Source organism: Ascaphus truei, chromosome 14 (genome assembly GCF_040206685.1).
Source record: "Ascaphus truei isolate aAscTru1 chromosome 14, aAscTru1.hap1, whole genome shotgun sequence".
In the NCBI taxonomy this organism is placed as follows: Eukaryota; Metazoa; Chordata; class Amphibia; order Anura; family Ascaphidae; genus Ascaphus; species Ascaphus truei.
Window position 1 is genome coordinate 45,919,388 of NC_134496.1, and position 25,059 is coordinate 45,944,446.

Sequence of the window (25,059 nt, forward strand, 5' to 3'; positions counted from 1 at the left end):
TCTCATGTCTTTTTCATCTGGACTTAAGATCCTTCTCTGTATGAAAGTCTTATCCACTAGGTGGGGCGCAAATTAACCATACACATTCTAAGCCTCCTTGGCTCTCTGTGGAGCACTTGTTGTAATCCTTCGATCTGAACTGAACCCAGCTGCTGTGGGATACCAATAAGGGAGGGGAGTAAAGGTATCTTCGAGAGCAAGAAGGAATAGAATTGTTAAAATACTCCAGCTTGAAACATGTAGATTATGAATGATCCATAAATGGCTTTGCCTGGATGGTAGGATAAAGCAGAGGTTCTCAACTCCAGTCCTCAAGACCCCACAATAGCTCAGATTTTAAGAATATCCCTGCTTCAGCACAGGTGGCTCAATCAGTAGCTGATTGAGCCACCTGTGCTGAAGCAGTGATCGCCTGAAAACCTGATCTAATGGGGGCCCACCTACCTCATACCTCATTAAAGATAGTACTGTATGCTGCAGCGATTCTCAATTATAGGTTCTGGGATCATGAATGGTGAAGGTGCTCTGCACGGAAACGTCGGATGCTTGGATGACTTGTCTAGTCATTAAATGACCTTTTTTTTGCATTCACTTGAGCTCCTGATTTGTGGTGTGCTTGGCTATTGCCTATATACACCATGCCATTAATGGTCTTCAGGTAATGCCAGGGAGGACCCTCAGGAGGAGGAGGACTCTCACTCCAAGTCTTAGCCAATATCCAAAATGTACCATGCTTCATCTTCACATTTGTGATGCTTCACATGTTTTTCTAGGTCATTTTCTAAGTAGTACATCGATGTATATAAAAAGAAGAAGAGCATTACAAATGTGATGGTATTACTAGAGCATACATCGTTATGGATATTGGAGTGGACCATTTACTTCTGCTCCATCCATGTGAGGAGGGGCTGCCCTGTGAAATTAGTACAGTTCCTCTTGATTTACAACCTAATACCCAAAGAGCAAATATAGTTTCCAAAATGTTTTTCTTTCATACACTGGTGTCGCCACAGAGATTCTAAGATGGTTTTTGAAGCACACTCTTAAATGAGTTATTATGATAACTTTTCCTGCTCCAGGGATGATAGTGCTGCATTTATAACAGTAGCAGGAGATAACTCACTCGATATACCTGCAAGCGATAATAATTGTAATTTAAAACTATTTCCATTACCTACCAGGTAATAACGGCACAAGGGGATCACTACCCTTGAAGTTATCATTCACCTTAAGATAAACAACCAGTAAATCCTGCGCACATTCAGTTTGGAATAGAACATACAGAAACAGTCAACGTGACTGAATTAAATTAACAACAGATCACACTGACTCATGCAACACAAAGCGATTCCTAATTAATTGCAAAAATGTCCGGAGTTGAGCAATGTTTGATGCTACTTACACATTATATCATAACTTGTTGAAAATATTTTAGGTGTATTATGCCAAGAAAATGGGATATCCCGCTTTCTAGTCTGATCCAGATTTTCTAAATCCACACCCCTAGCATTATGGGATTTTAGACTTGTTCTTCTTAATTTGAAAACAGAGCCTGGAGTCCCCACCATTTTCCTGGGTTGGGATTAAACTACAGTATGCTAACATTCTGGGCTGAAAGAGAGCCTCAGTGAGTAACAGCACTGACTTTGAGAACACTGGTTCAGTTCCCCCTGTCAGCTCCTTGTGACCTTTGGTAAGTAATTTTATCTCCCTGTGCCTCAGACATCAGAAATATTAATTGTAACCTTATCTGAGCAGGGGCGGTTTCTGTATAATTCCTATGTACAATGCTGCTTACTGTGCACTATACTGTAATTGTGAAGCACTTTGAGTCCATTGGGAGAAAAGTGCTATATGAAATAAAATGATGATTATTCTGCAGTGAGTTGACAGGTTTGCATTAATGACTTGTCAAACACGGTGAAGTAACCTAAATTGTTTCTGTTATCCGCCAAATTTTTTTTTGCAGATCAACACTATTTTTTTTAGTCAAGGATCTCCAAACCGTTCTAAACAGAAAATGTAGCATAGCCCTTCAGTTAATAAAGGTGAATAAGTAAACTAAATGAAATCTCATTTTCACCAAAGAACTTTCAGGTGTAAATTATAATTGACATTCTTTAATGTCTAAGTGGTGTTCTGCGCATGGGACACAAAGTCTCACACCGGCCATCAACAAGAACCATTACGGCTACATAGCTAGCAAATAGAAATGGGCATATTTGGGGACTGATTTGGATCCCCCTTGGATCGGTCGGTTCCTTTGGTCGGTGGATTTCCATGATCAGTCTCAAAAATGGTGATTCGCCTTTGCAGATTTTTTTTTTTTTTTAAACCACCGATTATCCAATCCACGGATCCCACAATTTTAAGAATCCAATCCACTGATTGCTGAATCCACCGATTGCTGAATCCACTGATTGCTGAATCCACTGATTGCTGAATCCGCGGATCGGATGCTTGAAATTCGTCAGCGGATTGCGAAAATCGGCGGATGGATTGTTAAAATCTACCAGCGGAATATTATCCAATGGCAGTTTTGGATTAATCTGCGCGGATTGAAACTGTAACAATCTGTTGGCGGATTTTACATGGCGGAACGGATTTTGAATGGAAAACTCTGGAAATTCCAGGGAACAGATTTGGACTGGTTCGCCCCTTTTCTGCTAGTAACCTTCCGCTGTTTGCAATAAGACAAATGCAGTGATAATTCTGACAGGTCAAGTTTAATTTCGAGAAAGAAAATATTCTATTATAAATATACCTATGTAGAGTCGGCACAGGCAGACATTATTTGATACCTAGATAGGAGAAGGAGCGGCTCAGTGAGTAAAGACACTGACTGGCACTGAGAGTTTGGTCCTGGTTCAATTCCCGGTGTCGGCTCCTTGTGATCTTGGGCAAGTCACTTTATCTCCCTGTGCCCCAGGCACCAAAAAATAGATTGTAAGCTCCACGGGCAGGGACCTGTGCCTGCAAAATGTCTCTGTAAAGCGCTACGTAAAACTAGCAGCGCTACACAAGAACATGCTATTATTATTATTATTATTATTATTATTATTATAGGATAAACAGAATTACATTTGAGGCCAATCTAACCTTGACCTGTGGTATTTTCCAGGGCTAGAGAATAAAAAAAATGGCTGAAAGCAACACTCCTGCCTACCGGTTTTTCGAAACGATGGATTTCTCTTTTTTTACCGAATTCACACCAGAGGGTTACTCCGGAGCTGAACCGCACTTTTTTTAGATCGCTGTTCCAGGATATAATTTCCGATTCAGATGCCGCTGATTTTCTCCCCTTAAGGGAAATTTATCCCATAATGCAGGAGTGACCCACTCCAGTGCTCAAGGGCCCCCAACAGGTCAGGTTTTAAGGATATCCCTGCTTCAGCACAGGTGGCTCAGTCACTGGCCCAGTCATTGACTTGAAGCAGGGATATCTGTAAAACCCGGCTTGTTGGTGGCCCGTGAGGACTGGAGTTGGCCACAGCTACCATAGTGGTTTCCATTATTTTAATCTCATTAAATATTTCCAACTATATACTGCGAGCTTTATAGGGTTACGCCAGCGGTGCGCAAACGGGGGGCATGAGAATTTCTAGGGAGGGCATGGCGGTTACAGAGGCCCCGCGCTCTGCCCCACGGCATTTAAATTAAATGCCGGGGGAGGCGTGAGGCCTCTGTAACTCCCTCACCTGCTCTCTGCTGGGTCTTCGGCGACCCATCGCCATGGCAACGCGGCATCAAATGACGCCGCGGGGGTCTTGTGACGTGATACGTCGCCATGGCAACCAACGCGTGGCAAATGACCTGGCGTGGGTCAGAGTGACGTGACACATGGCGTCATTTGACGCCGAGTCCTTGGAGAGGGGGGCGCGAACGCTGCGGCTGCCGCGCAGCTCAAGACGTTTGCGCACCCCTGGGTTACGCAGTAGTGTGATGTAGTTAACTATTATTATGATGTTATTAAACTCAATCAGTTAAACTGTTTACGTGGTAGTCTCAGCCTACAGGCTACAGATAATGAATAAAGGAGTTTTTAATGGAGTTGTTATCAAGGACAATACAACTCTTTGAAATGAATGCTGAATAATAGTGGGACGTAAAACAGCAAACCCTGGTGCTAATCTCTCTTTGTACCTTATGAGAAATGAGAACATTTGGATTTCGGAGGCGGTGATAAAGCTGAAGAACAGGCCTGGGTGGGGGGGACGCGTTCTGTGGAGCAAACGCACAAACAGGAGTTCAACCAAGTTGGCTTGAAGGAACCCAGCATCCGCACTGGATTTTATTTACACAGTGATTAGGGGATGTGTCATTCCTATTGCAAGGGATACAGAGCTTGTGAAACATGCTAAATACTCCCTTTTGTTTTCTTTTTTTATCGTTGGAATTGTTTTAATTGCGTTTTCCATAACAACACATATATGTCAACAAGACCACAAAATACAATATTCCTTTACATTTAACAGTGCACTAAAGCAGTAAATAATATATTAACATTACACATACTTTAGACCAGCTGTGCGCAATCTTTCAAGCGTGCGCCCCCTTTCCCACTTCCATCACTGCTCGCTCCCCCCCCCTTCCCTTACCTCCTCTCCGGCGTCAAAAGACGCAGCGGTGTCACGTGACATCACGTTGCCATGCCAACGTGATGTCAATGACCCGAGGTGCCATTTGATGACACGTCGCAATAGAGAAGGTAAGTGCAGTTGAAGAGGCCTCACGCATTAATTTAAATGCCTTGGGGGGAAGAGAATGGGGCCTCTGTAACCCCCCCTGAACAATCTTGCGACCCCCCCCCCAGTTTGCACACCGCTGCTTTAGACAATGACAAACAAAAAATTTAATTAAATTTTAAATCGATGTCCTTTGGTTTTCTACTTGAGAAAAAAAAAGTTGCGGCCCATTCAGAGTTCGCCAGCGGCCCGCCCAGCATTAAATCAGTGAGCATTTCCAATTTGTTCTATGTGATAACTCCTATCCAGAGCCTGAAATAGGAGCGAGACAAACTATTTCGCTAGGAGTACCCCGTGACTGGTACAAGCTGCTTCTTCCGTGCCACAGATGCCACCATTAAACAATGTGTACACAGTCCGCTCTGGGCACTAAGCCGGCCAATTACTTATACTATTTAACTTAATTGAAGCTTTATGTCACTGGTCCATTTAAATAAAATGGCATTTATCAAGAAATTCTGCACATTGACCCAGAACATCTGTATGTATCAATAAACCCATCTCAATGACACAGCAGTTATTAGGCGTTGCACAGGTGACATAGAGAAGCTACACGTTTTGTAGGGTAAATAAACCATTTTTCAATTTAAGATAGAAATATACATTTAAATCTCTTTAATATATAATCTCTTGATACATGGGCCCTGATGTGCTTTAATATGAGCTATTTTGATTGCATGCTGGATACAAAAAGAAAAAATGAATAAAATACACGCAAGTGAAATCTATAAGGATGGTGGAAGCTTCTCACAAGGTTTTGCTAAAAACGGCACAGAGGAACGTATACTTTCACAGGGAATCGGATATTTAGGTCCAGTTCTAATGCAAATTCCAAGTTTTTGTGTCCTTGACAACAAGTTTTTACTTTGCAAATAATATTTCATAATAGGGGAAATGTATCATTGTAACAAATGCAAATAGAAGTGAGTTTTTATGCTTTGCTCCATGTTTGCTCTTAGGCCTCAGACATGGTCAAAAAGACCGTGCTGAGGCGCGCTGAGCCGCGCTGAGGGGAAACATTATCCCTATCAGCGCGGCTTTAGACGGCGCTTCCGCAGGCGTGCAGAGGCGTGTGGAAATGCAGGAGACAGGCAAGAAGCCAATGGCAGTCCGTGACATCGGCGCCGTGATGTGGCGCGCTAGCCCTGCTTCCCGATCCGCCTCCGGGCCGCCTCTCGAAAGCCTCCCACCCGGCACACAAGCGCGCTCGCTGCCGCTCATGCAGGGACAAGAAAAATCTCCTGCTTGAGCAGGAGAGCATGAGCGTCAGCGCTGCCCAGCGCCGCTCCCTGCACCATGTCCCAGGCCTAAGGCAGGGGGGCACAAACTTTTTTCCCTGTGCCCCCCTTTCGGCAGTTCCCCTCTCTCCGCGCCCCCCTCCCCCACCCCCACTTACCTTGGCACCGGAGTCATGACGTCACGTTGCCATAGCAACGTGACGTCACATGACCTCGCAGTGTCAGTTGCCATGGCGAAGCGTCTAAGAAGCCGCCGGAGCCAAGGTAAGTAAGGTTTGCAAAGGCCTTCACAGCTTCCCTGGCACTTAATTGAAGTGCCTTCGGGAAGCGAGCGGGGCCTCTGTAAACCCCGCGCCCCCCGCAGTCAGTCTCGCTCCCCCCAGTTTGCGCACCGCTGCTCTAAGTGATTCTTACGTTTGACACAAATTGTTACCTAAAAAAATATTACGCCACCTTACACCTGACACGTTTTTTTTGACGCAAGTACAAGATAAAGTAATGCACGCACGCATCGTTTGATATGGATCAATATCATTTGAGAGTCCTGTAACTCCTGCTTCTGAAACTCCCTAATTCCCCAAGATGACACACTGCGCAAAAATGTGGCGCAAAGAGCCTTGATACATTGACGCAAAGAGAAAATAACACAATTTACGTCAATTTAGCTCTAGATTTTCCCTTCTACAGCAGTCCCAAGTGACCCAGATGTTCTAGATATAAAAGTGATCTCCATAGCAACAAGTGCTGAAAGATAAATATTCAGAACCTCACCCCTGTCGGTCTTTCTACCTTTAAGTTTCCTGTCGCAGCTGTAAATGTTTAAACTGCTCTTTGAAATGTTTAAATCAGCGATGCCGCTTCCTTGGCAATAGAGATGGGCGCATTTTTGGGGGCGGATCAGTCGGTTCCTTTGGTTCGCGGATTTCCGCCAATCAATCTAAAAAAAAAAAAAGGGCGATTTGTCTTTTTCTGATTTTTTCTGTTACCACCAATAATCGAATATGCGGATTCCGCAATCCGCCGGTGGATTTCAAAAATCCAATCCGCGGATTTTTAAAATCCACTAGCAGATTGCGGAATCCACGGATTAGATTGGATTCAATCCGCTGGTGGATTTTACCAATGTCGGTTTTGGATTAATCCGCACAGATTTAAATTGGAACAATCCGCCAACGGATTTTACACCGCGGAACGGATTTTGAACGGCAAGCTCTGGAAATTCCGCGAAACAGATTTTGACTGCCTGGCCCAGCTGTACTTGGCAACATTGCCATTAACGCAGGAACTGAAATAGGCAGTATCGTTACTGTTCACCTCATCCCCGTATATAAACATATGGGACAAGAATATTTTGTATTCCATTGTCTTGTTCACTTTGTCCCAACTTCCCGGTCTGATCTCTGGGGACCTGCTCTGGGCGCACAACTAATGAAGGAGGAGGTTGGGATTACACTAGTCCTTTGCTTTCACTTGTATCATCCCGTTTAGAGGAACCACAGTACATATTTGGCTAAGGACGAGGTTAGGTTAGCAGCATTTTTTTCTTTGGTCAATCTCGGCAACGTGGAGCTCAGTGTAAGGAAAACTAATGTGTGGAGTCAATTTCTACATAAGGAAGTCAAACATCAGATAAAACATCATAAAGAACAGAATATTTTTATAATGCAAAGCATTATACAGCTAAGTGGTTGGACAAGATAATGCAAGTATGACATGGACAAGCATACAAATGTTAAGGTATAAGGATGTGTAAGGATTCCGCTCATTTGTGATTATCGCTCTTTAATACCTATTTTGCCTCCGATGCTACCATGTAAATGGTGGAAATGGGAGCCCAAGCTCTGGCCAAGGGCTGGAGATCAACATCGTAGGCTCCCAAACAGTAGCGTAACGATGTTTCAGCAGCGTCTATCCTTGCTACCAATAAACAGTTATGTGAATGCTTGGCAGGATCAAGCTTTGCAAGTATCAGTCATCAGGCCAGAATGAAAGCACATTATTCTGTCACAGGAAATCCCAGGCAACAGAAATGTTACTGGTGCAAGGACCCAATCCGTCACTTTGCAATAAGTTGGAGATCTGTAGTACTGACACAGAAAGTGCTGACCCAGTGATTCTCAACTCCAGTCCTCGGGAACCCCCAACAAGTCACGTTTTGAGGATATCCCTTCGTCAGCACAGGTGGCTCTATCAGTGGCTCAGTCAAAGACTGAGCCAACTGTACTGAAGGAGGGATATCCTCAAAACCTGACCTGTTGTGGGTTCCTGAGGACTGGAGCTGAGAACCCCCAGGGGCTAACCCTTTATTATAAGAGTCCCTCTGTTTCCCATGCTTAAAATATATCAAATGTGTTTTCAATTAGTCCAGTGACGGCAATGAATTCAGGGAGAAGGTGCAACTAATTCCCAATTGCCTTTGAACATAAACAACTTTTAATGATCAGTTACATTAAAACAATAGCTGCTAATTAGTGAGTACAGAATGTCTTTAGTTGTGTTCAGGCACATTTCCCTGGTGACGTAAAAGAAATTCACAGAAAATATCACAACTGCACAACTCTCAAACAATGCCCCATAAGAAGCATTTTATTCTAAACATAAAAATGGTATTCGAATACTGAAAAAAAGCATTTTCAGTGACACACAAGTACAGTACAGTATACAACTCTGTACATGTGTAAAGCTACAGGCATAATGAACCAATCTTGGTGCAAGTCTGTTTGGGTTCTTGAGTGCGGAATATTACAAGTAAAAACAATCAGTAATGACGTGCATGTGATGGGGCTCCTCAGTGAAATGGGTTATAACAGCTGGAATGGAATACATATTATAGTTTAAGTGCAAGTGCTGGTTTCTAACAACACAAAGCAATCAAGGGAGATATGGTTTGTATCTATTCCATAAAACACATAATCACTCACATTGCAACATAGTAGTATGTTCATTAGTGAGTACATTAATTTATTCCCTTAATCATAATAAGTAGACATTCACAATAAGATGCTCATGATGTTTATATCCTAATTTTCTGACTAATAAAAGGCGAAACGATTGACGTTTTACACCACAACACCTAGGTGTGCCCATACTGATCGTAACTGTCCATGGTAGCGTTTGTCAACTGTGAAATAAACTTTCCGGTGAAAGATGCTGCCACACTATAAGAAGATGTATATATGTTCTTGTTTATCACAGTGGCCAGCATACAGATGCATGAGGGATGCACTCATATCCAGGTGCTGCCAGTATAAGTAGCTTGTCTTTGCCACAAAGTACATACAGCTAAACCCCGTTATAACGCGCCTCGTTATACCGCGATTCGGTTATAACGCGGTTTTCCCGTGGCTCCCGTTTTTAAAAAAAAAAAAAATTAAATTTTTTTTTTTTTTTTTTCATTTTTTTTTTTTGCACACTGCACACACTGCACACACTGCACACACTGCACACACTCACTGCACACACACTGCTCATTGCTCACACTGCCACACTGCACACACACTGCTCATTGCTCACACTGACACTGCACACACACTGCTCATTGCTCACACTGCACACACTGACACACTGCACACACACTGCACACTGCACACACACTGCTCATTGGACACACTGCACACACACTGCTCATTGGACACACTGCACACACACTGCACACTGCACACACACTGCTCATTGGACACACTGCACACACACTGCACACTGCACACACACTGCTCATTGCTCACACTGCACACACTGACACACTGCACACACACTGCTCATTGGACACACTGCACACACACTGCACACACTGCTCATTGCTCACACTGCACACGCTGACACACTGCACACACACTGTACACTGCACACACACTCCTCATTGCTCACACTGCACACACACTCACACACACTTACAGACACTCACACACACTTACGCACACGCACACACACTCACACACACTCACACACACTCACACACACTCACACACACTCACACACACTCCCACGCACACTTACGCACACTTACGCACACTCACGCACACTCACAGACACTTACACACACTTAGACACTCACAGACACTCACAGACACTCACACACACTTACACACACTTACACACACTTACACACACTTACACACACTTACACACACTTACACACTCACAGACACTCACACACACTTACACACACTTAGACACTCACAGACACTCACACACTCTTACACACACTTACACACACTTACACACACACTCAGACACTTACACACACTCACACCCACATACACACACCCATATACACACACACACTTTCTCTCCCATATATACATACACACACACACTCTCTCACTCTACACAGACGGGGGGTGGGGTCGGAGCACAGGAAAGGCCGCGACCAGTACCACCACCCGCTCCCCCCCCTCCTCCCGCGCAGGCAGCGGGAGCGCCAGGGACAGCGGTGGGGAGAAGAAACCCCCCGCTACCACCTCCATGCAGGCAGCGGGATCTGAGGTAAGCGGCGACCTGAGGGACATCCCCGCTCTCATCTCCTGCCCCGCGGGCTGTCACGCGGTGACAGGGGGAAGCGGGGACAGGAGGGACATCCTCGCTCCCATCTCCTGCCCCGTGGCCTGTCACACGGTGACAGGGGGAAGCGGGGACAGGAGGGACATCCCCGCTCCCATCTCCTGCCCCGCGGCCTGTCCCGCGGTGACAGGGGGAAGCGGGGACAGGAGGGACATCCCCGCTCCCATCTCCTGCCCCGCGGCCTGTCCCGCGGTGACAGGGGGAAGCGGGGACAGGAGGGACATCCCCGCTCCCATCTCCTGCCCCGCGGCCTGTCCCGCGGTGACAGGGGGAAGCGGGGAGCGGAGGGACATGCCCGCTCCCATCTCCTGTCCCGCGGGATGAATATGCGCTAAAGCGCGGTGGCCATTTTTTTTTCTCGCGACCCCGTTAGTAACGCGGTGGTCTCGGGGTGGACCCCGAGACCCGCGTTATAACGGGGTTTAGCTGTACATCAAAGTATATGTTTATTAATCAATGTTTCGGTGCTAGAAGCATTGATTAATATACTTACTGTGGAACTTATTTATTACGGAATAACCCAGTATATTACTTCAACGTACAGATGCCTCACTCAGCCCAATTGTGAACCTTATTCTACTGTATAATGCTGAAATTGCTGTTCTATCCTTTCGTGGCCAAAACTGTTCATTAATGTCTATGGGGATTTGGTATATAGAGAATTGATATATATATATTAATGGCTTTGCATCTCATCCCAGCCTCTGTCTAAAAGCTGTGTTTAAATCAGCATGCATTGGCTTGAGGATTTGCTTGTGTAATACGAGCTTGAGACAAAAGGTGGCACTGGGTGCTCATTTGCATGTCATTTCCCAGAATCCCTTGCTGCAGTGGAAGCGCTGTATGCTGGGCGATAATGGGGAAAGACAGGGTTGCAGACCTGTCTAAGACATGCAAATGAGCATACAAAATATATTTACAGTTGTTTATATATATATATATATATATATATATATATATATATATATATATATATATATATAGTCAGATAAGGCAGTTGGCACTCCAATAGGTGCTGGTAAGCCACAGGTGCACGTCCCATATAGAGAATGTAGTTATACGTTACCGTTCCAAGGATTGGTAAACAAGAGACAGCACTCAATGTTGAAAATCAAAGTATATTAGTGAAAGTGGGTTTCTGGATGTATTTTTGCTTTCACTAATACACTTTGATTTTCAACATTGAGTGCTGTCTCTTGTTTACCAATCCTTGGAACGGTAACGTATAACTATATATATATATATATATATCCCCTGAGGAAGGTACCTCTTTTAAGCCCGAAACGTTGGGTCTGTATGTGTGCCTTTTATATTTAATATACTATTTTTGGATTACTATAGAGCAGGGGTGAGCAAACTTTTTATGCCGAGCCCCTCTTTTCATCCGTGAAATTTCTCGGGCCCCCCTGCCTAATGTAATCAAAATCACATGAAAAAAAAAAAACCTTTATTAAACGGTATACAATGTAAATACAAATATGTCTAAATACTTACATATTTCAACAGCTCGCGCTTACAAAATTAGGCTACGTCCATGCTGCCGCTGAGAGCGGTGACGTCACCAACTCTCCAAGCATGAGCGCAGGGTGTCCTGCATAATTTTGCAAGCGTGGATCGGGGCTATTTTTGTGTGTGTTTGTGTGTGGCTGTGTGTGTATTGACTGTTGCTGAGCGTGTTTCACAGGGGGGGGGGGAGGGGAACTTGAGGACTGAAGTTGAAGGATTCTGGGAAATGTATTTGGACTGGTTCGTCCATCTCTAAATGTGACCTCAGCATCCACTACGTTTGCCAAATTCCTATATCCTCAATTCCCTCTTGTATGCTCCAGGGCAGCACAGCGTGGGAGTTTCCGATTGGCATGTATGTTGTAAGTTGTGCTTCTGGTAAAGGGGTTCGGCTGCGCTGCTTCATACAATTAAAATGTTTCAGAAAGCCGAGAGCAAACACGCTCTTTCACAGTTAAGCAACAATGCAGATCTGTGCTATATATAGAATATTTGTGCATGAGATGCAGGTAGCTGTAATTGCAACGGGAGTATGTTTATTGAGTCTTTTTTCCATTCAATCTCTTATTCTATGTCAACAGTATAATAAATCTTGCACTTATTGTAGGCTAAAAGGGTTACTAAACAGGCACGGGTCCATTAGCACTGAAGAGCTTGCATATTATGTACGCAGGTACACACGTAGCTGTCTGGGTATGTCTCACGGCTAATGGTAAAACTTTGCTGATAGAGATGGTTTTATAGAAGAAATAGGCCCACAATGGTGGATTCCCATTCACTTGGAACAACATGTATTTGTTCTTACATGCAGCTGGCAACATGCTCTTCTTACAATAGATTACAATCTAATATTTGGTGTTTGGGGGAGAAGGAACAGCTCAGTGAGTAAAGACACGGACGCCGATAATAACGACACTGAGTGGGACCTGGTTCAATTCCCGGTGTCGGCTCCTTGTGAACTTGGGCAAATTCACTTTATCTCCCTGTGCCTCAGGCACCAAAAGCATAGATTGTAAGATCTGGGCAGGGACAGTGCCTGTAACATTCCTATATGCTGCGTACCGCGCGCTATACTGTAATTGTGATACACTTTCAGTCCCATTGGGAGAAAAGCGCTACTGTATATGAAATAAAGTTATCATTTGTTGCATAGGGACATAAAATGACCTGCCAATGATTAGTAGGAACTTTTGTCACAGTCTCAAACTGTATTCTTCCACTTCAAGCACCAATGTCTTTCCATCCGTTTTCTCCATTCTAACATGAAGAATATTCAGACAAGTTTATTCGGGCACATGACAGCCTCTTTTCAAAGATCAGGCACATATACAGAGTTTATTCTCTAAAAAAAAACCCACCCCCCTTCACCTCCCCCACCCCCAGATAAGTGAGGTCTCACAATCCCACAGAGTTTGCATAGGATTCAATGGTAATGTTGCTGCACAAAACCTGACATACAGTACCACAAGAGAGAGAGAGAGCAATGAAGCCCATTATATCTATATCAGGGACAGTGTCTGCCACAATCAAGCTGCAGGGGGTCCATGCTTCCGAATGGGACCTCCCGTCGGGTTAATGCTAGTGGCAGCGGCACTGAAGACACTTAGTCCTGCTACATCTGTAGCACTCAAGTACTCATTTACTACATACAAAAGGCTAACAATTTTCAGCATAACAGGGGCTACTGTTTAAATAATATTGAGAACTCTACATTTGCAACAAAACTGTAATTGTAGGCTTGAATCCTTATTGAAACCCTTCCTAGACCAAACCTTTCATGGTTCCTCTACGGCTCATTATTTTGGGGGGAGCGGGGGGGGGGGGTGGAGGAGGGGGGAGGGGTAGCAGACGATATTCAAGCTGCAAAACATGTGACATTGTATATGTTTTTAAACCAGTTCTGTAGTAGTAGATCGTACTTACTGCATTACTCAATGCCATTTTTTTAAAGCATCCTTTCATTTTTTTATAGTAGGGTTTAGCCACCTCCCCAGCAGTACAAGATCTTTGCAACACTTTCCTGTTTGTGATAATTTGTTGCCAATGTTCCCAGCAGTTTGAGTTGCAAACTGCAACAATAGATAAATGTTACTTTAGTAATATAAGGATACATTGTAGCTGGTGATCACACCATAAGAATTTTTTTACAGATTTATAACAGGGTCACCAAACGATTTCAAGCTTAGGTAAGACTGTAGAATTATACATTGTCACATGCTTTACATATAGAAGTAAGAAGGAAAGGGAGAATGTAGTATAGCTGCGTATAGTGTTAAACTTGAGTATATTGACCAGCTGACAAGTACCAATAACCCAAATAGGTGTCTGTGGACTAAGAAGGGATATTGTAACGGAGAAAAAAACCTGACTTCATACAGGGAGGATGAAATGATATTGGACCACTGATGCTACAGTATATACTCTCTATACATTACTGAGAATGTACAAATGGGGGTAACACTCTGATATCCACACTGTCTGTGCACTGAAGTCTGAGCCCTGCTAATAAATATAGTGAACCCCAATTTGCTGCTGCTAGCAGTACGTATGTTTCATGTACTAGGATAGTATACATGAGGTACCTAAATATGCCATTGTATATTCTTATGAAATAATCCACATGAACATTTTCACTATGAACTCAATTTAACCTTGAGGTTCAACACCAGCACCATTCCATGTGCGTGTTACATGACATGTCTTTCTGTATTATTCTGTTAGTCACACCATCTTAATCACATTTAGAAACATATAAGAATAATAATATATAGTCCTTTCAACAGCAGCTGGAAAGAAAAAATAAATTGGATTAGATTTCGGTTGAATTTACACTTCTGCTGGTATTAACCTGGGAGAGAAGGGCTTTCTGCAATGTTGGTGTCATTAAAATAGTATTACACAACCATTTAGATTGTAAGCTCTCCGGGGCAGGGATTTCCTTTCCTATTGTTCTGACTTTGTTGCCCTTATTGATTTATAATTCCCTGTACTGTATTATCTTTGTAAAGCACTGAGTATACTGTGAAAGCTATATAAATAAAGACATACATACATACATACATACATACGTACACACAGCATCAATAACTCTCACAGAGTGACCTGCAAAACATTTGTGTCCTATGTTTGCAGATTAGAAGTCATTCAGCATTATAAGTATGACATGGTCCTTAGCCTCCCATATTCTTGGAAAGGCCTTGCAAGCCTTGTAAAGAACCGAATATGCATTCCCACCACAGAGCTAATATTGTAGTTGCAATAAATGGAAAGAACTCAATAATGTAACACCCTATCTTTTTTAACATTTGCACTTTAAGCATGGTATGATGTTTTTTTTCAAATGTAGGCCCAAAATCCTAACAACATACGGAATAACTGAAAACATAATTCATACTACATGCTTTTGTTAGAAGTGATTAAAAAGCAGCAGTTCTAAAAGTGGAGTTATAAAAACATTTCCTAGAAAATTCACCACAGCAGACATTTTTAAGAATCCCCCAAATAGTTTATCACTCACTATAATATATGCAATTGGGACCAAAAAGCGAAGAGAGGTCCAATTATTTTTGGATCAAGTAAAAGGATTGGACTTTTAAAGGATCCCATTGCCAGATTTATTCATATTACTTTACTTAAAGTTCTTAGCGGAGATGTAATGCATGGACATTGTTACTGAGATGTAATGCATGGACATTGTTACTGAGATGTAATGCATGGACATTGTTACTGAGATGTAACGCATGGACATTGTTACTGAGATGTAATGCATGGACATTGTTACTGAGATGTAAGCATGGACATTGTTACTGAGATGTAAGCATGGACATTGTTACTGAGATGTAAGGCATGGACATTGTTACTGAGATGTAATGCATGGACATTGTTACTGAGATGTAAGCATGGACATTGTTACTGAGATGTAATGCATGGACACTGTTACTGAGATGTAATGCATGGACATTGTTACTTAGATGTAATGCATGGACATTGTTACTGAGATGTAATGCATGGACATTGTTACTGAGATGTAATGCATGGACATTGTTACTGAGATGTAATGCATGGACATTGTTACTGAGATGTAGTGCATGGACATTGTTACTGAGATGTAACGCATGGACATTGTTACTGAGATGTAACGCATGGGCATTGTTACTGAGATGTAATGCATGGGCATTGTTACTGAGATGTAATGCATGGACACTGTTACTGAGATGTAATGCATGGACATTGTTACAATTTGAAAAGACACAAATGCAAACACCTTTCAATTGTAACACAACATATTAGCAAAGAAATCTGCAGCATACCTTTATTTTACAAAGCCCTGATTTCCACATCTTTGGAAGCTTCTTTGCTTCTTTTTACACTGTTCTGTATATCTCCTTGGCAGGCTGACTTGTAATATTGCTCCATGGAAATTATAGACCCTCTCATCCGCAGCAGGCTTAGTTTTGTGCTGGATAAGTAACTTTTGTATCCTGTCAGAAAAATTCAAGCGATGACAGTCACATCCTTGGCACAGCCACCTTAGTGCAAACACACACAAAACGTAGAGTTAGCCAACAAACTCCAGGTACTCTGTATGAAATGTGCATGCAAGACCAGCCTTTTATTCTTCCGGGAATTCTATCACACCAATGCTGACCCGGGCTTTGCAGTAGTGGGAATGGTCACCCACTGAGACTTTGTCCAGGTAGTCATAGGACAATCAGAAGATAAGGTTCTCAGAACAGATCCGTGACTTTAAGGATCCCAACACTGCAGCAAATGGGCAGAGAAGCATCTCACAGCCTCACTGCATCATGTTGCTGATTTCTACGTTGGATATCTGTAATCTCACCCCCCCCCCCTTGCTCTGCTCTAGCTAGACCACCTTGTCCTTGGAAGGTATTTGTTTTGCCAGAGACAAGTTCGATCCAAGAAAATCTCCACTCATTGCTACCCCTCCCCACCCCCTCCCCACATAGAAACCAGAGGAGTTGTTGTGTTTCTATTCCCTATGTTTCCTCAGAACCCGGTGTTCTGGTTCTTCAGCAGAAACCCATGTTCCGGAGATGCCTGGGAGACAAGCTTTTCCCTGCAGAAATCACAGGTCCTCTGAGTTAGAGAGATACAGGATGTGCAGCTCCAGTACCAGTCAGTCTCTGCGATCCATCAGGGAGTCTCCTTGGTAACTAGCTATTCCTCTCTGATGACTCCTATTATATCAAAGCGCTCAATGTAAAGGTAAAATAAAGGCTGAAGAAACAAAAACAACGCATGCACTGCATTCAATGTTTGTATACACACGTGTGTGATATATATATGTATGTATACACACACACACACACACACACACACACACACACACACACACACACACACACAGAGATATGTGTAATGTGTGTGTACTGTATATATATATATATATATATATATACACACATATATATATATATATATACATACACACATACACACACACACACACACACACACACACACACACACACACATATATATTATACAAACATATGTATATACAGTAGTCAGACAAGTATTATACATTAAATACATGTTACATTCAAATACACCCAGCAGTGATAAAGCCGCAGTTAATATTTTATAGCTGTCCTCCCTCTGTCTTTCCTATCACCAACCATTAATATGAACATTCAGCATATAAGGACACATTGAACTTTCTTTCTTGTACACTTAAAAGAAAAGATGTCTGAAAACATTAGTGTAGCTGCTGCTGACCCCATTGCCAAATCCCAGGCTTCTAAGATATCCTATACATCTCCTATATTCCTATAAAGAAGCTATTGCAGCACATGTGAACTATTTATTCTCATTGTTTAGACAGTAATGGGGTACACGCAGGGCTTCCCCCTTTCTCTTACTCCCCCCTCACACACCTCCTGGCTCTCACCACCCTCTCGTCTCCCTCTTCTCATCCTCTACCTCTCTATCACTCTCCCTCACTCACTCTCCCACCCCATCCTCTAACTCAACCCTCCTCCTCCTCTCACCCAATCCCCCCCTCCTCCTCACCCAATACCCCTCCTCCTCTCACCCAATCCCCCCTCCTCCTCTCACCCAATCCCCCCTCCTCCTCTCATCCAATCCCCCCTCCTCCTCTCACCCAATCCCCCCCTACTCCTCTCACCCAATCCCCCCCTCCTCCTCTCACCCAATCCCCCCTCCTCCTCTCACCCAATCCCCCCTCCTCCTCTCACCCAATCCCCCCTCCTCCTCTCACCCAATCCCCCTCCTCCTCTCACCCAATCCCCCTCCTCCTCTCACCCAATCCCCCTCCTCCTCTCACCCAATCCCCCCTCCTCCTCTCACCCAATCCCCCTCCTCCGCCTCTCACCCAATCCCCCCCTACTCCTCCTCTCCCCAATCCCCCCTACTCCTCCTCCTCCTCTCCCCCAATCCCCCCCTACTCCTCCTCCTCCTCCTCTCCCCCAAACTCCCCCCCCCTCTCACCCAATCACCCCTCCTCTCACCCAATCCCCCCCCTCCTCTCACCCAATCCCCCCCTCCTCTCACCCAATCCCCCCCTCCTCTCACCCAATCCCCCTCCTCCTCTCACCCAATCCCCCTCCTCCTCTCACCCAATCCCCCCTCCTCCTCTCACCCAATCCCCCTCCTCCGCCTCTCATCCAATCCCCCCCTACTCCTCCTCCTCTCCCCCAATCCCCCCTACTCCTCCTCCTCCTCTCCCCCAATCCCCCCCTACTCCTCCTCCTCCTCCTCTCCCCCAAACTCCCCCTCCTCTCACCCAACCCCCCCCTCTCACCCAATCACCCCTCCTCTCACCCAATCCCCCCCCTCCTCTCACCCAATCCCCCCCTCCTCTCACCCAATCCCCCCCTCCTCTCACCCAATCCCCCCCCCCTCCTCTCACCCAATCCCCCCCTCCTCTCACCCAATCCCCCCCCTCCTCTCACCCAATCCCCCCCTCCTCTCACCCAATCCCCCCCTCCTCTCACCCAATCCCCCCCTCCTCTCACCCAATCCCCCCCTCCTCTCACCCAATCCCCCCTCCTCTCACCCAATCCCCCCCTCCTCTCACCCAACCCCCCTCCTCTCACCCAACCCCCCCTCCTCTCACCCAACCCCCCCTCCTCTCACCCAACCCCCCCTCCTCTCACCCAACCCCCCCTCCTCTCACCCAACCCCCCCTCCTCTCACCCAATCCCCCCCTCCTCTCACCCAATCCCCCCCTCCTCTCACCCAATCCCCCCCTCCTCTCACCCAATCCCCCACTCCTCTCACCCAATCCCCCACTCCTCTCACCCAATCCCCCCCTTCCCCACAATACACACACAATTGCCCCTCACAATACACACACAATTGACCCCCTTCCCCACAATACACACACAATTGCCCTCCCCTCTCGCATGATACAGACAAAATTGCCCCCCCCCCCCACCACCCCCACAATATACACACCTTTGTTTTGTTTGGTAACAATACTGACATTAAGGGAGTTGGAAGCCCTGTTTCAGCTCTGTGTACCCTTTAACAAATCACTTTATCTTCCCATGAGTTGGACACTAACATTTAGGAGTGCCAACTCCACAGGCCAGTCCTCAAAATGACCCAACAGGTCAGGGTTTCCAGATATCACAGCTTCAGCACAGGTGGCTCAGTCTTCAACTGATAAAATAGAAAAAAAACAGAACTTGCACTGACCCTGTGTTAATAATTGTAATTGATGCTCAGGTCCGGCACCTTCACCATCAGGTACAATACACATGCACAAGGAAATGTAGATCACACCAGAACTAATAAAAATATCAATCAAAACTTGCTACCTCATCAGTTGATTTTTTTTTATTTATTACAAAAAAGTAAATTGACAAAAATCAGCATAATCATGGCAAATAACTTCACAAAAAGTCTAATAGCAAGTTTACAAGTAAGCGGTACATAGTCACCACATGGATCTCCAAAGCGATACCAGCACCAGCGTTCCAGGCTTGCTTCCCCTTTCCTCCGGCTCCTTCAACTGAGCAACTGGTTATAGTAAATGTTTCAACTGCCTCTCAGAATGAATTGAACGGTGTTGAAGTCTCTTTATGGGCCTCATGCAGAGAGCAGCGCTATTTGAAATCTCGCCATTTTCCGGAGAAAATCGCGCAAAAAACAGCTGAAAATGGAGAGGTAGGAAAAACGCGCCTTTTTTTTTTCTATTTGAAAATCTCGCCGCGCGGCTGGCGAGAAACTACATCTCGCCAGTCTGAAAAATATCCGAATTCAGAAAGGCGCGCTCGCCATCTAGCGGCTGTTTTTGGCGCGATTTTCTCCAATTTTCTCCACCAACTAAAGTTGGCAAGAAGCAGGACCTCACCGGCTATAGGGAAACAAAAAAAAATGCGCGATATTTTTTTTTCCCTTTCAGCTGCGCGCATCTCCTCATTTACAATTCTCCACATGCAGTAATGCTAAAAATAGCGGATTTCGCCCATTTCTGCATATGGAGAATAAAACTCTCCATTAAACCTACTTTTTATTCCCCTCTCCAATTTTAAATAGCGCTGCTCTCTGCATGAGGCCCTATGTCTCTTGATACATGGAATTTACTAGGGGCTGTGCAAAAAATTGGCTCAATCAGTGGCTCAGACAAAGAACCTGTTTCAGCACTGGTGATTCAATCAGTGGCTCAGTCAAAGACTGAGCCACCTGTGCTGAAGCTGGGATATTCTTAAAACCTGACCTGTTGGGGAGGTCTTGAGGACTGGAGTTGAGAACCTCTTCTCTATCGGGGTAGAGAATTAGGATTGATGAATCTTTTGCACAGCCCCTAGTAAATTCCATGTATCAAGAGACATAAAGAGCCTTTAACACCATTCAATGAATTCTGAGAAGCAGTTGAAAGTACTATAATTGGATAGAGGTGGTTTGAATGTTTTTTTAGTCAGTCTTGTCACTGAATTCCATTTTGTGTTATATCAAAAACTCTGCCAAGTCCGAATTACTGTAAACTGCTAGGACTTTTAATGTTCTGCAAACAAACGTGTCCACTTGATTACAAACGTTTCTTATACCAGTATCTGTCACTGTTAGCAAATATACAACACCCATGAGTGTGTTAGCTGGTCTTCCCCAGGTCCTCAAACCTGCTTTATACATCCCATTGTCTCATGCCATACAACTACCCAGAATCCTTGTCTGCAGGTTACCTGTCTGACATGTGACACAATGAGATGAATGAAGCAGGTTTAACTTGTGGTAAACAGGAAAACATACTAATGGGTATTTTATCTATGTTATACATTGGCCCAGACCAATTTTTTTAACCTTATTTTGGTTAAGGAACATTATAATTATATTGTGAAATTCTGCAGAACCCAACCCTCTCTAATAGCACGTCTGAGATCAGACACATTGTAAGGAACCCCAACCCTCTCTAATAGTGTGTCTGAGATCAGATGCATTGTAAGGAACCTCAACCCTCTCTAATAGTGTGTCTGAGATCAGATGCATTGTAAGGAACCTCAACCCTCTCTAATAGTGTGTCTGAGATCAGATGCATTGTAAGGAACCTCAACCCTCTCTAATAGTGTGTCTGAGATCAGATGCATTGTAAGGAACTTCAACCCTCTCTAATAGTGTGTCTGAGATCAGATGCATTGTAAGGAACCTCAACCCTCTCTAATAGTGTGTCTGAGATCACATGCATTGTAAGGAACCCCAACCCTCTCTAATAGCGCGTATGAGATCAGATGCATTGTAAGGAACCCCAACCCTCTCTAATAGCGCGTCTGAGATCAGATGCATTGTAAATTCTTCTGTATTTGGAATCATTTTCCAATGACCTGAAAATTGCAGGGAACCCTTTAGTGATGCCAGGGAAACCCATGTTGAAAAACTCTGGCTCAGACCCACAAAAGGGTGCAAATCTTTTGCACAACTTTAGCACTTCGGAATAAAGGTGTGCTAAAGCTTAGCACCCTTTTGTAAATGTGAACCTTTGTATGGTGGAATGTTTTTGTCACTTTTTACCGACCACCTTGTTGTATCTGGTTTACCCCGGACACAAAACACAGTATTTTTGTGGCATGCCTATATGCACTTTTTTTTTGTAATCTCTGTGTAATTCAACATGCTAAAAATATCTTTCAAATTATATTTTTCATGATAAGTACTGTGTGGAGCTACAGAATAATTAGCACCTTCTGTGCTTTTCCAAACCTTGCAGGCTTCTCCAGCAGAGAGAGAGGTAGTATTTATTAAAGTCTACAAAATACACCCCTCCACAGTCTGGTATTCTGCTGCTGATCCGCGAGATGTGACATTTTTTGCATTTCTAACTCCAGCAATCTCTCAGCTTCACAGGAAAGCTGCCAAAGTATGACAGTCAATCCTGTAACAAACCCGATTTTAAGACTCCTTGAAGTTGATTTCAAGTTATGAAACGACGTTAATGGCGTGGGTGCAATAATATATGGCCTTTCCTTGCATTTAATGACATGTTTTTTGCCAATTTAAAGAGAAGATTCTATTTCAAGTGCCATTGTGTTTCACCCGTTCACTAGAGGGAGAAGATTGATCAATGTTTTGTGGGTAATGTCACCATATATACAGTATATCAGGGGTGCGCAGCGCCCGTCCTCAAAGGCCACCAACAGGCCAGGTATTCAGGATATCCCAGCTTCAGCACAGGTGGCTCAATCAGTGTTGAAGCAGGGACTGATTTAGCCACCTGTGCTGAAGCAGGGTTATCCTGAAAACCTGGCCTGTTGGTGGCCCTTGAGGACTGGAGTTGTCCACCCCTGCTATATATGAATTTACTAGCTGAAAGTACTGCTCGGGAATTGTAAGAAACCAAAATTACTGAGATTTATAAATGAATAATTAATTTTATTAGTTTCTTAACAAAAAATCCCCTGCTAACAGCAACTGCACGCATAATAATTTCATTGCCTCTGAGGTCCTGAAGTGTTTGATCGCGCGCCTCTAATGCTGCGTGTGTGGGACATTGCACTCTCGTCCCAAACACTGACTCCGCGCTCTGAAGAACTTTGGCTGCTCCTGTAGCTTTTGCTGATGTTGCAAATTGGATTTTCAGGGTGACCAAGATTAAGTGGGAGCTTGAGGCTTGTGTGATGGGATCATGTCATTTGTGATGTCATCAGTTATGTCATTGCTGATGTCATTTGTGAATTGTATCCAAACGTAGACAACATCCTGCTCGTTGATCTCAGAAACCTTCATGCAAAATTTGGTTACGATATTTTAAGAGGTGTCCAAATTCAGCGGACAGACAAACAGCTTTCCAACATATATATTAGATTTGTTTTTTCAAGCAAATAGCACCATCTTTGTCTTTTCAAACTAGAAAACGCACTGGATCACTGGAAATGTGTATGCATCAATATTCATTCACTTAGCATCCGAAACAAGTTCTGGCTTTGTATTCAGAAAGGGTGCACCAAAGATGAACATATAAATACATATATTTTGCCTAATAACAGTTTATTAGAATTATTCTTATTAACTTAGAAGTTTAAATATGTCAAACCACATCTCCCTTCATCGCCATTCAGCACAATACTCCAAATCAGCAGGATATTACATTATTTTAATGGCCTTGTATCTTCTGTAGATGTTGTTTGAAGATAACAAATTCATATTTGCTTGGCAGATAATGGAGAGGAAAACAAACAAATAGCTACGAGCGAATGTCCCTCTGCATGTTACTATATACATTTACATTGGAGATCAGCAGATATACAATCTGATACTATGAATATAGTATACTTAACTCATCTTGCAAGTTATCATTATTATAGTCTCATCCTAACCATAGAAGAGTATATATTTTATTATCATATTTAGTTTATAGTAACCAGTCTAATGTTAACCCCCTTAATGCCAGATGAAACAGTATCACATTGACTAATTAACCCCTTGTCTGTTCATCTGGCAGAGGTGGGATTAAACACATTTGATACAGTTAAGATCAGGGTTGATAACCTGATTAATCATTGATTTAAATACTGGTTTGTTTTGTACAGTACATACACAAAGCATTGAAATAAAACCTTATTACCAGTTATGATTAGAAATGGGCGATTTTTTCTGGCAATTTGGATCTGCAGTGGATCGCCCGGTTCTTTTGGTCCACGAATTTCAGCGGTTCAATGTAAAAAAGGATGATTCACATTTTGCAAATGTTATTATTATTATTATTACCGATACACTCCACAGATTCTGCAAACCGTGGACAGATTTGTAGAATCCAATTCGCGGATTTAGCTATCCGTTGGCGGATTATTAAAACTCCGCCAATGGATCTCTGAGTCCACGGAATGGATTCTACCAATCCATCCATGGGTTGTACCCAATGGTGGATTTTGATGAAGCCGAGCTGATTGCAATCAGCCCAAAACCTTTTATGAATTTTACACCGTGAAACAGATTTTGGGGGTAAGATCAGTGAAAATCCTGGAAGCTGATTCGCCGCTCTCTAGTTATGATGTGAGAAAAAAATCTGAAAAATCTACAAAATTCCATTTAGTAGTCTGAATTAAAACTGACATCATCTTGTGACGTGTGTGATGCATAATGGTGACCAATTACTTGCTATTTCCTCACTGAAAGATCATCAGTCGTTAGAGGACATCATTAATTATGGCTGCCTCTACCTTCACTCTGATGAGCTGTCAGATTAAAAAAATACATTGTACCACCCATTATTACAGATAATGTATCTAATCACATATGTTGTGGTGTCACCATCACACCGCATATCACAATATGCCTCACATGTTCTATTTGATTATATGGGACTGTGCAGAATAATATGTGTTAGATGAATTGAACCTGCTTCACACTCGGTATCACTGTTAGACAGAGTCAGTGTCGTTACTCACTGAGCCACTTCTTCCCTCACCTGGATAACATCTCCCTACTGGAGAACATCTACCTGTTAAGCTTACACGGGTTTGTATTTTCAATTGGTGTGCATGGATAAAGCGATTTTGATTTTGTGACTCTTCCACCTATTATGA

At 43.6% G+C, this 25,059-nt stretch overlaps 1 protein-coding gene across 2 annotated transcripts in view; it reads right to left on the bottom strand.

Annotated features, from left to right (window-relative positions):
- The window catches only part of KCNMB2 (potassium calcium-activated channel subfamily M regulatory beta subunit 2), a 228,062-nt gene that overhangs the window by 80,467 nt on the left and 122,536 nt on the right, over positions 1-25,059 (bottom strand). For both annotated transcript variants that reach the window (XM_075570750.1, XM_075570751.1), the window contains exon 2: positions 16,360-16,530. The gene's annotated coding sequence lies outside the window, so the exon portion shown is untranslated. The remainder of the gene's footprint in view (positions 1-16,359; positions 16,531-25,059) is intronic.